The sequence below is a fragment of the Canis lupus genome, chromosome 8 (genome assembly GCF_003254725.2).
Source record: "Canis lupus dingo isolate Sandy chromosome 8, ASM325472v2, whole genome shotgun sequence".
Taxonomy (NCBI): Eukaryota; Metazoa; Chordata; class Mammalia; order Carnivora; family Canidae; genus Canis; species Canis lupus.
The window spans coordinates 65,521,343-65,535,627 of record NC_064250.1 but is presented as its reverse complement, the minus strand read 5'-3'; the positions used below and the strand labels follow the sequence as shown (position 1 = coordinate 65,535,627).

General features: G+C 51.0%; 1 long non-coding RNA gene across 1 annotated transcript; it reads right to left on the bottom strand.

Moving 5' to 3' along the window:
* Positions 1 to 235: 235 nt before the first annotated feature.
* Positions 236 to 13,042, bottom strand: LOC112657725 (uncharacterized). The gene is made up of 3 exons (XR_004818263.2): positions 12,870 to 13,042; positions 4,715 to 4,851; positions 236 to 489 (listed from the first exon to the last, which is right to left on the bottom strand). It is a non-coding gene; the product is annotated as an uncharacterized LOC112657725 (long non-coding RNA).
* Between the last annotated feature and the right edge of the window lie 1,243 nt (positions 13,043 to 14,285).

Below are 14,285 nucleotides of genomic sequence, written 5' to 3'. Positions count from 1 at the left end.
AAGTGTCCATTAAGGATGCCCTCTCCCCTAAAGCATGGCGTTCCCAGGTTAAATTCTTTATAAGCAGATGTTTATTTTTAGAGAGCCACTGTATGGGCTATTACTGAATGCTTAAGCAGTTTTTTAAGACAGGGTCACCAAAGGCTCCCACTGTAGAAAAACCTCCACATAATGCTGCCCGCTGAACAACACAGCCAAGGGAAGAAAGACAGAGGCAGAGAGAAAAGGAGGCTTTTATTTAAAGAAGGAGGAATTTGAGAAGGGGGGTGTCCTCTGAAAGCATTTCTGTTGCAAGATGCAGACTTACACGTTTCCATTCAAGGTGAAAATGAAGTCAATAAAGTTTATTTTTCCAGATAGTTTGAGTGAGTGTGACAACAGCCATCAGGATGCAGAGGCCGGGCTGGGACGCACAGTGCCACGCTGGCCAGGGCTTAATGCAAGTGTGCAGAGGTCCTTCAGATGCCTCGTCTCTATCTCATGCACCTGCTGGGGGAAGGCGTCAGCAATCAGGGGACGTGTGGAAGCTGGAAGGGGGAACTGTGGGTTTTCCTCCTGCTCTGGACGTGGGAGTTTTTGTGGGATGCTGCTAAGGGCGACAGTAGGCCTTGTCCCCACACCATGGTACTGAGGCCTGGTCTGAGAACAGCAACAACAGCTTCAGAAGGATAGTGAGAGAGCTAAGAGATCCCAGTGTGGCCACTTTCTAAGGAGAATCCATGCCGTGGCAGCACCATCACCCCGCAGGACGACAGTGGAAGAGGGTATGATTACTCCCCATTTGTAGCAGAAGCTACCGTGGAGAGGCTAAGCAACTCGCCGGTGGTAGAGACTGCTGTGTGTCCATCAGCACTCATCTCCTTGCCCCAGGGTCATGCAGGTAGACTAGATGCTCCAGTTTCCGGTTAGGTGCGGCCCCAGGACTGAGCTCTGGCCAAGGGAATGTGGGCAAAAGGAAGGGGTGCCACTTCTAAGCCTGGCCCAGAGACCCTCCCCTGCACCCTTGTAAACTTGCACTGGCTGAGTGAGGAGAGCATTCCAAGGCGGGGGGGACACAGGCTGGAAGGACCCATTGACCACAGGGCGGGCTGCCAGGCCAGTCAGCAGTGTGAGGGGACTGAATTGCTCGTAACTCTGATTCATCTATAGTGGAAGCTCTGGTGGTGGAGGCACATACAATCCCCCCACCTCAGGACCCTGAGAAAACCCAGAGAACTATAGTTGTTCCCTGTACCCCCTCCCCATATCTCACGCCGTGATGAGCGATCAGTCCACATGTAGCCACTTTCCACTCCACGCCAGGCTCTGCTGACTGCTGGGGTCACAGATGCATGGCACGGTCCCTGTCCTTGTTTCAGCCCTTAGCAGTTCTCCATTATAGTCTTTCCCTTGATGTGTTTTGGAGCCCATTTGTAGGCCAAGAAGCACAGCGCTGAGCAGAGGGGACACAGAAAGGGAAAAGGTGGCCTGACTCTCAAGGGGTTCCTAGAGCAGTGGGCACATAGATGGGGGTATTGGTACACTGGAGACACTGAGGATGAGGTCCCTAGTTGGCCCTGGGAAGCTAGAGAAAGTCGGTCACAGAAGGTGGTGGTTGAGCTGAGGCTTGATGGGTGAGCGAGAGAGAGCCCAGGGGTCCAGCAGTCTGAGGGGAGTCTGGAAAGAGGGTCCAGCATGAGCAGACACAGCACCATGAGAAAGAAAGGCATGATGGAGGGAATCTGAGATCTTTGATGTGACCAGAGCTGAAGTGCAAGACAGGAGTCTCCTGCTCACCAGGATCTCCCCAGTTCAGGCTCTCATCGCCATGGCAGTGGCCTCCTGTCTCCAGCCGGACTTCTCCAGGCTGTCCTCCACACTGCAACAGATGTGTGCCCTCTAAAATCTGTGGGACCATGTCACCATCCTGCTCAAACTACACCATAGCTACCCTGGATATTGGCGAACTCCTAACAGTGGTCTACAGAGCCCTTCTGATTCTGCCCCTTGCTGGCTTTCCTAGTCACATGTGCTACGCTCTGCCCTGAACTTAATATTTCAGCAACTCTGAGCCACCCCTTGCTGTGCCTCCATGCCATTGTTCACACTGTTCCCTCTGCCTGGAATGGCCTCCCCACCCCCACCTGACTTACACCTCACCAGCCCTACCCACTTCCTACAGGATATCCATACCTGCCCCACCACACCCTCACAACAAGCTGTGTTCCTCTGTGTCCCCTGCACATCTTCTACCATCACCCTTGACTATGGCCAATGGGTTTATCCACTCCCTGGTTGTCTCTCGGTGTACGGTGTACAGTGCCTGGCATGCAGGTGAGGCTTGGTTCAGGTTTGCTGAACTAATCAGATGGAGAATGGCCAGGCTACCTAACAAAAGCCCAATCATACCAATGACCTTTGGTCATCTGGATTCGGAGGTGGTCAACCTAGCTGGAAATAAAACTGGAGCTGGCTTTGCTTGGTTTAAAATTAGTAGTTGTTTCTCTCTTAGACTTTTACACCTCTCTGACTTAGGTCAGGTTCCCCAGAAGCAGCCCCCCCTAGTGAGAATTCCTGTGAAATCATTGATTGTTCCTGTTTCCAGAGGAGCAGTAAAAGTGGGGTGGGGAGGGAAGGGGGCCCACACAAGGTGGTGGTGTCCAGCAAAATGCCACAGATGGCAACTGTGATGCAAACCCTCAAGCATCCTGGCACATGTCAGGTTGTCCCAATGAGACACAAGGGCATTGTGGTATTCATATTTTGATACCCAAACACCGTTGGCCCTTTAGGTACATGAGCTAAGTGGACTTCACTCCTGAGGGCAGTCCTCCAGCAAAAAGGGTGCACCACTGGCTCTTCAAGTGGGTGTGACCATGTCCATGATTGCAGAGGGTCCAGGTGGAACACCAGCAGCTGCTGCTACATTTCCACACTCAATCTTCCCACTTGTGTGTGGTGGGGGGAGTTCCCAGGTCTCTTCTATCTCTGGCTTCGCAACCTCGAGATAATATTCCAGTCCCCAAGGGTGCCTGGGTGGCTCGGTCAGTTAAGCATCTGCCTTCTACTTGGGTTATGATCTCGGGGTCCTGGGATCGGGCCCCATGTTGGGCTCCCAGCTTAACAGGGAGTCTGCCTCTGTCCCCCTCTGTCTCCTCCCTGCTGCTTATTATCTGTTTCTGCCTCTCTCTCTTCCTCAAATAAATAAATAAACTCCTAAAAAAAATCCAGTCCCCAGCAGGCTGTCCCCAAGGGCTCAGAAAGACACTGCAGCCAGCCAGAAGCAACGACAGTCCTTTCCTGGGCACTAGAAGCCTGGGAAGGAGCACACAGCTCAGGTGATGCTCTACCAGGAGTCCTTACAATGGAGCACCATCGGCATGGCACCATGAGCAGCTGAGGACCTCTTCCCTCTGTTCTGATTCTCCTGTCACAGTCCTGTCATCTCTGGCCATCAGAGATGCAGAGATGCAGTACCATGGGACAAATCCCAGCCTGCAACTCTCAACGCAGGCTCCCCTGGGCTTTCACCAAGGGTTGTGAGTGGAGCAACATGATGAGATTTTTCCTACCAGGAAATGCTCAAGAGTTGTGGCTGGATGTGCCCGTTCAGAGACACAAACCCGAGGAGGACAGATGGTAAGGCATCTGGAAACAAGAGGCTTTAGGGAGTCAGAAGGGCTGAATTTCAATTCTGGTTTTGCCTTTACCAGCTGTATGATCTTGGGGCAAGGGACAGAGTTCCCTGTCTTTTTTCCCCATTGCCAAACCACACAAAATTTTCCTCAAGCTGTTGTAAGAATTAAACTGGATTTCCTATGTAAAATTGCTCTGCACACAGTAGGTGCTTGAACAACATGTCTGTCTTCTGTTCCTTCATTTTACTGACATCTCCTCATGCTCATTGTCTTTATTATGAAGAGTGCTCAAGAAATACTGGTTGAAAGAATGAATATGTGAATGGATGGATGGATAGATGGATGGATGTATGGATGGATGGATGGATGGATGATGACTGGATGGATGGATGGATGCATGAAGGGCTGGGTTTTGGAGTTAGGCAGACCTAGGTTTTCATCCCGACTCTGCTATGTAATCTCCTTGAGGTTACTTTACCTCACCAAATATCCTCTGTAAAATGGGCATAATAATTCCTGTTTTCTAGAACTGTTAAGAAGAAAAAATGAGAAAGTGGATCTAACAGACCAGAGTGAGTAAATGTACATGGCAGACACTCATCATGGCCTCATGGACACTGTATTACCTCCACCTGATGACTTTGGGTTTGGCCATGCGACTTTCTCTGGCCAATGGCATATGGGCCAGCGGAAGTTAGCCAGCTCCAAACCTAAGCCTTAAGAGACCATGTTGTCTTGTGCTTCTGCCTTCGCCTAAGAAGCCCTCCCCCTGGGTAGCCATCGTCCCTTCTGCCGGGGGGCCCAGAATTAAACATGTGAGGAGCAGAGTCACCCCACCAAGCACATCCATGGTGAAGCAGAGCTGCCAAGCTAAGCCCAGCCAATCTGCAGATTTATAAGAAGTGTTATTTAAAACCACTGGGTGTAAGGGTTGTTTGTTATGCAGCACTTTGTAGCAAAAGCTAGCCAATACATGTCCTGCTCATCGGGGCTCTCCTTGGGTTCCCATCTGCTGACACACACTGGGAACTAGACCCCTACTCTCCCGAAAAGGATTGTAGCATGCCTCCCCCACCCACCAGCAAGCTGTACCTCACCTCCTCCATCTACAAGTCTTGCTCCGAACGTCCACATCCCATAGACACCAGCGGAGCACCCCACTCCTGAAGCAGCGCTTTAGCAGAAACGCTTTCATAGGCAAGAGAAGCAGCAGAGCCAAAGGTTCGCTTGTCACCTGTAAAAGAATTTTTTTGTTGGCAATAATGCCTTCGGCCCCGGCGCCCACATTCCTAGATCCGCCACTCAGCGTGAGTTAGGGACAGAGGTGTACGTTTCACCGAAGCTGCCCACTTCAATTTTCTCTTTGTCGAAAAGAAAAAAATTAAAAGTGCTTCATGTGTACATTGAAGTACATCATTACTTTCTGAGTGCTTTATCATCATTACCGAGTGTTCTCGTGCAATCACAGAAGACCTTGACTCCCGCGAATCGCGCTGCCTCCTGCTTGGGGGGCTGCTTCGACCGGCGGATTGCAGGCATTGTTCTGCCAACGTTAGGATGCCTCGTGTGAAGGAGCTGGAGAGGAAGCTCTCCAGGTAAATAGACACACTCTCTGTTTCCACTCAAGGCTCTGAGCCATCCCTAACCCCCAGTGATGCCGGGTAAATCGACTTTGCTCAAAAGGAAGCATTTTCTCCGGGCACCTCCATTTATCTCAGTAGATAGTGGGGAGACACAAAGAGAAGGGGGTTAATGCTGGGCAAATTGGAGATGGTTCCGGGGTCTGGTTGGGTGTGTGGAAACTGGATGGTGAATGTGAAGGTTATCTGAATTTAATTGAATTTCTCTAATCCCTAAGGCACTTATGCCTCACAAAGCTACCTAGCACCTCCTGGTTGAGACTAAATGGAAAATACCTAAGAGCCCTGCTTGTTGTTCTGGAATGTGGTCTCACCGGGCATCCCCCGCGGCGGGGTGTGCGTGGACTCAGGCCTGTCCACCCCAGAACTCGAGCCTCTCACTGAGCAAACCCAGGCCGAGGGCTCTCGTCCTTTCTTGTCCCCCAGGGAGCACGCCATCCATCCTCAGCGCCCTCAGTGTGAGGGAGGAGGCCCGCTGCCCCAAAGGACGCGGAGGCCGGAGAGGATTGTCGGCTAAAGGTGTGCAGAGCCCGCACGGCCGGAGCCAGGCTGGGCCCTGACCCAGGACACAAGCCAGGAACCCCAAGAGGTGGATGTGTCTGCTCTTTGAACAAAACGGGGAACACACCCAGAAACCATTCGTTCATTCACCGAGTATTTGTTGAGAACCTACTGTGTGTCGGGAACTGCTTCCCCCAGGTGCTAAATTACGGTTATTCCAAGCTTGCCAAATTATAGGTCTGGAATTTTCAGCATGTGCGATTTTGTCTCAAATCCCAACAAGGTGAGAACATTCTAGAAACTCTTTAAATGCATGGAGTGGGGGAAAGCAGAGGTAGGTCTCCTATCCTGTGAGCCACCGGATGGAAGGGGCGAGGCTCGCTTGAGTCCAGATGCCCAGCACCCCTCATGCACCTGCCTGCAGAGGCCGTAGGAGGAGTGAAGAATCGTCTAGACACTTTCTACCAGGTTGGGCTCTGCTGGCCGCTACCACTGAACCTCCCAGAATGCTCCTAACAGTCCTTGGCTGTCCTCTCCCCTCCACACCCCTGCTGGCCAGAGGGGCCGGATGACACTTTACACCCCTGCTCAACCTCCAGTGGCTCCCAGGGCCCCTCAAGGCAAAGTCACAGCTCTCTAACAAGGCCCAGATGGTCACCCTCGGTGAGACACGTGTCTGCTTCTCCAGCCCCATGTCTCGCCACCAGGTGCCTATGACAATATCACGCACGCGCATACACACATAGATAGACACACACAGAGATAGAAACACACACCGTACACATCACATACACGTCACACACAGATATGCACACCCCACAGACACACACATAGGCAAACAGACACATATTCAGATACACATACAGGCCACAGATAGATACATGCAGACTGCACACTAGGCTCACATTCACACACACATCACACACACACAGATAGACACATATGGACCACACACACACACCACACAGATACGACACACGCACGAATAGACACACTCATACAAAGATAAATACCCATATGCCACATGCACACATGCCACACAGACACACAGACACATTTACACACACACACACACACACAATACAGGTAGATACACACACAGATACACACACCACACACATCTCACAAACAGCACATTCACACACCTGCACCCCTGCTGTTTCTTACCCACACACTTCACTGTTCATTCTCCTCTCCCGGGACACCTTGCCTGACCAACTCCCCCAGCTCTCCACTCCATGTACCCAGGAAACTCCCCAGCGGGGAGGTCGCTGCCCTGAGCATCTTCTGACACACACCTGCTCTCATCTGACCCTTGACATAGTCCTGTAGGTGGAGACCCTGGCTCTTCCCACTTCGCAGATAGAGAAACTGAGACCATGGGGTTATACAATGTGACCAAGGGCATAGTCACTGAGGGGTTGCTGGGAATCCACCCAGGCCTGTGCAGCTCCCCCAGTCCAGCCACAGGAAGGTCCCATTCGCTCCATTAAAAGATGTCGAACCAGTGGCTGCAGAAGTAAAGATGGTTGCCTGAGGTCACCCAGCAAAGATCTGTGGAGCACCCCCCATCGTTTACAGTGGCCCCTTCTGGTGTCCACTCATCCCCTACACTGGGGGCTGCTGGAGGACAGGGGTGATTTCTTACCTGCTCCTTCATCCTAGCCGTAGGATGATTCTTCACTCCTACGGCCTCTGCGGGCAGGTGCATGAAGGGTGCTGAGCATCTGGATGCAACATCCACGGGACCTGGCCCAGAACAGGTGCACCCGAAAGTAGGAATTGAATAAACACCCAAGCCACTCAAATGTCACGAGACGGTCATGCTGTTATGGTTTGTGGGCTGCATGCCACAAGTTGGAGGGACAAGGAAAGAAAGAGTATGAGTCCCCTGCCCCTGGCAACCAATCCTCATCCTCCAGGAAAAGTGTAGGGCTTGAAGGCTCATGTCCATGTCCTGCCTCTGCCCTGGCGAGATGCAGACAGTCTGCCAAGAAATCTTGAGAAATGGGCAATAACAACCCACACAGTAACTCTGTCTCCCCTTGGCCTAGAGCCTTCCTTTGGCCCAGGATGACCCCTGGAGGCTTGTCAAGCCCAGAAAGACAAAACCAAGGACTTGTACTTGCACCCTCAATGCAAGGATGTTTTGCTTGTTGCGGGGGGCTGTCCCGCTCCTGTTTGCATCAGAGAGAGCTCGTTCGTGGCTGAGAGGGGCAGGACGGGAGGCGGGAGGTACCACGATCAGGAGGCTACTGCAGGGGGTGGTAAAGCCTACTGGGCATGGCGTGGGGGGCTCTTCCGGTGTAGGCCTGACATACCTGCTAACTGGTTGACCATAGAGCCTGCAGGAGAGAAGATCCAAAGCTGCCTCTCAGGTTTCTGTCCTATGGACAATGATACAACTTACAATGTTGATAGGACCAGGGAAGAGCAAGAGGATAAAATGATGGGTTCCAGCGGGCACCTGTTATGTCAGAGAGCTCTAGGGCATACCCATGGGGTGACTCTCAGGAGATGGTCATATGGGTGTAGAGTTTGTTTAGAGGGTAACCCATGGGCTGGAAATACAAATTTGGGGTAGTATAGTGAGGTTCCCCCAAAGAGCACGGGGCAGGGCTATGAGGAAATCATGGAGAGATCACTGTTATCAAAGCCAAACAAGGACAAATTCAAAAGGAGGAGGATTGATGGGGTCCTAGGGCCCAGGGAGGTCAGGGATAGAACTGGAGAGTGTTCACTGGACTCCCTGGCTGCGGGCTGGATGCTGAAAGCATGTGGTGTCCTGTGCAAGCACCACACAACTGTATTCTTGATCTGCCTGAGGAGCCTCAGAAGCAGTGAACCGGTTTTTGCTTTGAGCTCACTTGGATGACAATCCCGACTTCTCAGGGGAAACTGAGGCAGAGAGCATGCCACATCGGCATGGCTTTAGGGAACCGCCCTGACCTCAGGGAGAGCAGGCTCAGCGGTGGGCTTTGGGCAAGAGAGAGGGGAGGCAGGAAGGCAGACAGGCAAGGTGTGTTCAAGGTTTGAGGGAACAGAGGCAGTGCCCCGAGAAGGCGCCCAGCCCCTGCCAGTGCTGGGAAGCTGCTAAGGCAGCATGGGAGATGGAGAGACACCCCACCAAGACTGTGTAGGGTGATACCAAACCAGACCTTCCCCAAACAGGGTCTTTGTGCTCTGATGAGCTATTTACAAAGCTGTCCTCAAGATTCAAGGAGAAAGAAACTTAGCTGTTTTTAAGAATGAGAAACCAAAGACAATTTTAAAAGAGGGTGGGGGGGGGGACATCAAATGTCGTCGACTTCATCAGAAGCATTTCTCACCCTGACAAAAGAGAAATAACAAAGAGTGTGTTCTTATTTTTCCAGAGGGACCGTCTCTATGCTGGTGAAGAAGGAAGTCATAAAAGATATGGAGCAAATGCAATAACTGGATATTTCAGTGCATGGGAGGCTTATTCTTTAGGGGCAGGAAACCCCACAGTGGGACACTTTAGACAGACTACTTAATTTTGAAAGAAAAACAAAATTATTTGCAATTTCAATGGCAGCGCCATCACAGGCCTCTAGCACCGCCTCGGCAAGGAAATCAGTTGCCATGGCAACCTCAGGTTGCATCATTAAGAATTTTTTAAATGTTGAGAGGTGGGAGGCAGGGTTTTAAACACTGGAGGAAGAGAAGGAAGGAGGGAGGGTAGCGAGGTTTGAGAAGGGAAAGAAGTGATCCAAGAGTGAGTGGAAGTCTCAGCAGAGGGAGGAAATTCAGTGGATGAGTGGACGGTTCACTGTCTGTCCCAGAATCCCCAGAGGAAGCAGCATCCTGCCCCCACTTGGGTTCCCCTTTGTTTCACGTCCTAATTTGATCATTTTTTTTCCTCTGGTCCATTAAAAGGTAAAAAATTAGAAAGATGAAGAGGATTGCAAGCAGCAGCCTTGGTTTGCTTTGTTTTGTTTTTTAAGAGTCCTGGATGGATCCTTGTATTTCGAGTTCTTTTGCTAATGCTCTTCAATGGTTTGGTCCTGAACTTCCCCATCACGCAAGATATAAAAAGAAAACTTTGTACTTCACGTTCAACTTCTCAAAGCTCTGGCTCTAGCTCTTCACTCACATGGAAAACCATAATGGGTATTATCAGAGAGAATTACAGTTCTCTCCAAAGGAGCATTTTTACTCAAAGAATCGTGGAGGAAAGATTATGCCCTCACTCCCTGGCTACAATATTGTCTCTTCTTGAGAAATGAGAGCTTTGTTTTTCTTTTACCTGTGTCTTCGTGTGGGAGGGGGAGAGGGAAATGCAGGTGACCATCCAGGTCACTAGTGACCTAGGAAAGATCTGGAAACATTCCACTTTCCGCTTTGAAATACCCCCATGGTTAGCTATCTGGCGCTTCAGTTCCATTCTGTTTTGGAGTGATGTTCCTCCCTGTTTGGGTCCCCAGCAGTTCATTCTTCTTTATGACGTGGGTCCCCATGCAAATCTTTACCTGCACCTGCCACAGGCTCCCAGTGCTTCCAGAGAGGGCTCACCCTACATACTGAGGCTCTAGGGGGGAGGCTTTCTGCTCCTCCTACAGAAAGGCAGGCGTGCCAGTGCACACGGCTGTGTGTTGTGATGGCAAAAGGACCTCGAGACAGAATACGTCGTGGCAGCTTTTGCAAGGGAATGGCTCTGGGTCCCCCCATTCAGTTCTGCTTCCACCAAAGAAGATGGCACCACCTTTGATGGCCTTGGGGCTCTGTTAAATCCTTTTACACACTCCCCCAGCCCATGTCCTCAAGTGGAAAATGAAATCGTGACAATAGTTGCTGCTCACTTTGGGAAGTGGGTGGGGGGATCCAGTAGATGGGGTGCAGGGAAGCCACTATGTGGACAGTGATGGGTTAGAGGGTGGCAGGTGTCCTCCCACGGGGGACTGGCTCCAGGTTCCCTCTTTGCACAAGGTTACAGCAGTCACACAACAAGTCGCAAGGACCCACCCATGCCCGTGTGTTTATGTGTTGGTTTGGTGCTTTCACCACTCAGTGGCAGAACTGACAGTTGCACCAGACACCATACAGTTCTCAAAGCCTGAAATGTTGACCATATGGCTCTTTACAGAGAAGGTTGTGTCGGTTCTTGGCTAGACACTTGGCAGGATGGGGGGGGGGGCGATAACTGAGGTAGGAGGTCAAGCTGAGGTCCTGCTCACCCAAAGAGCTTACAGCCAAGTGGAGGGGACTGACTGTGTGTATGCTCTTATTCTACTACAGGGCAGGCTGTCTTGAGAAGGGTTCAGAGAAGGTACAAAGGGATCTCAAAGGTAAGAGGTCCTAGCTCCCAGGGGGACTCAGGCAACTGTCTGAAGGCTGCACTTTGTGAGGTGCACACATGGAGAGGTGAGAGAAGGGCATCCACAGGGTGGCAGCCTGCCTGGACAGAGGCACCAGCGTGAAAACCAGAGTTGTGCAGCAAGGAGACAGGAAGCCCAAGATGCCCAAGGAAGAGCATCCAGAGACACGGATGGAATGAGACCTTTGAGCAGGGTGCTGGGGGCCTGGAATGGCAGTCTAAGGAGTTTGGAGTTTGCTCTCTAGACACAGAAAGTTTTTCAAAGTTTTTGAGCTAGGGAGTGAACGGGGAGGCTGTGCTTTGGGACCATTAAAAAGGCAGCTAGGTAGAGGATAGACTGGAGATTGATACTTCCAAGAGAAATTAAGCCTTAAGATTTATTCTCCGTAACCTAGACAAACGAAGTAATGTATAAGAAGGATTTTGCTAGCTATAAAATGTATGGGATTATTACGATTATTTATTATAACAATAATGCTAACCCAGGTAAGATTTAGACCTTTCTGCTCAGATTCATTTCCATGTTTCAATCACTTTAACAATGTACCCATCCTGGATTGTATTTTGACTTCCCCAGACTGTAATCGGAGCCCACGTAATATTGGGCGTGACGTGGTGAAGCAGTAATGTCTGAGCTTTTGTATCCAGGGCAGTTATCTTCAGTGTGACACAGAACATGTCGTGTCATCGTAACGTCACACAGCTTCCCACCAATGGGGCCTGGACACATCCTTCCAGTGGCCTTGGCCCAGCAGGGTGCTGACGCTGCAGCGCTGAGCTCATCATCAGAGGGATCAAGAGCCACAGCTACCTGCAGCCCCTGCCAGCAGGAGGAGGACACAAACTCATGGATGCTCATTGTGGGAGCCTCGCCACCCAAGGAGGGAACAACGGGCCATTAGGAATGAGTCTGCCAAAATTAGGAACCAACATCTCATGTAACTGGTAAAATAATGTGATTGGAACTTTGTCTTTAAAAGTACAAGTGAAAATTGAGGCACCCGGGTGGCTCAGTCAGTTCAGCAGTCCAACTCGTGATTTTGGCTCAAGTCATGATCTCAGGGTCATGAGATCGAGCTCCACATCAGGCTCCCTGCTCAGTGCCCAGTGGAGAGACTGCTTCTCTCTCTCCCTCTGCTGTTCCCCCTACTTGTGCTCTCTCTCTGCCAAATAAATAAAATCTTTTTTTAAAAAATCTAAAGTGTTTATCAATTTTCCCGAGGGTTTTTTTTTTATCCATTGATATAAAATCATTTGAAACATCTATCACGTCATCAGCCATGATGCCAATTGAGCACTAACTCTTCGAAGACCACCGGGTCTTCTTCTTCTGCAGAGTCCAAGTAGCTCCCTAGTATCACTTGTGCTGACATCAAGAAGTCCTATTCTTTGGGCAAGATTTACAACTTCTTTGCAACTTGTTTGCCACTGTGTTCAACTCAAACCCAATAGACAAGACATTGACGTGGTGAGTGGAAGAGAAGTCAGTGTTGAGACAGGATGGTGACCCCCCCCTGCCCAGGGGTGGGGACCGAAAGCCTGGGGCTGTCCACAGAGCTGTCCCCCAGTCCTTCCCACAGCCCAGATCAGCTCCTGGCGCATTCACAGAGCTAGTTGCACTCAGAACCTCCTCTATATTCTTCAGACACCTGGCCTCACTGCCCAAGGGATGACTCACCCAGTCCTCTGCGGAGATAGCAGAGGGCACGGGGCAAAGCATCCACCTCCTCCCAGCCCCACACCTACAAGCTCAGATGTGCCCACAAGAGCTCTCACCTCTTTTTCTCCAACAGGAGTCCACAGGGAAGACTCCTGCTTGAGCTTATTCTCCCCACGTCTTCTGCGTTCAAGCCCTTTCCATTGGTGCCTTGGAGCAACATGTCATTTGCTTGCAGACCTTCCTTCTCGTTCTCCTTTGCCATGGCTTCCTGTGAGTGGAGCCAACTTCCCACTCCACTGGCTGTCGGCCTGACCACGTGACTGACTATAACTACAAGCGAGGACTGTGTGACGGTTCCCAGTAGGGGCTTTGAGGAGCATCGCTGATCCTGACGCTTTTGTGCCACCACCTTGGTGATGGAAAAGCAAGCTCAGGGGATCCCTGTGTCCTCAGCCTGGGCCCTGGGATGGCAGACAGTGGAGCACACCTGGATGGAAAACCTGGTCAAGCCCAGATGAGCCACGGTTGATCCACAGACCAGTAAGAGGGAAGGAAAAATTCATTTAGGGGGGCAGCCTGGGTGGCTCAGCGGGTTAGCGCCGCCTTCGGCCCAGGGCATGATCCTGGAGACCCGGGATCGAGTCCCAAGTCAGGCTCCCTGCATGGAGCCTGCTTCTCCCTCTGCCTATGTCTCTGCCTCTCTCTCTCTCTGTGTGTCTCTCATGAATAAATAAATAACATTTAAAAAAAAGATCATTTCGGAGCCACTGAGATACAGGGGTTGTTTGCTACGTATCATTGCTACAAACCCTAATACAGCCTCTTCTTCCTCCACAACCCATGAGCAGAGATGAACATCTATAATTTTTGTTGTAACAAAATTCTATGGTACACATGATGGGGGTGTAGTCAATCCTGCCAGAGAACAGGAAGGGAGATCGGGGTTAGCCTGGGTGCTGGGGGAGGGAGAGGAGTTGTTTCTTATTCTCTGCACCAAGAAACAGCCTCACCCGGTGGTGAGGGTGGATTCTGGAGCCTGTTTGCCCAGCTTTGGGTTCCCAGCTCTATTACCTTGGGTAAGTTACCAACCCTTCCGTTGATCTGTGGAACTAAAATGACAGGGTCTATGAAACGGAAATGCTGGTAATAATAGCATCTCCTTGGCAAGCTGATGGAAGAAGGAAGTGAGTTAAAATACGACATTTAGAGTCATGCCTGGCACAGAGCGTGAGCTCAATCAAGGTGATTGCTTTTTTTTCTGTGTCTCTTCTCCCCCCGGTTATGGGCTCCAGCCTGTATCACAGCCACCTCTGTTGCTACATAGTAGGTGCTTTCTGAACACCTCTTGGAGTACACGCAGCCGCCTGCCACTTCGCAGACTCCCATGAGCCCAACACAGCAAAGGAGCCTGAGCTTCTTGGAGCAGCTTCCAGGGACTCGAAACACGCCAACTCCCCTGGCTTGGTCCTCTAGATTCATTCCTCCACATCCTCCCATCTCTGCCATGCCCAAGTGTCCTCATGCCCTCGTGT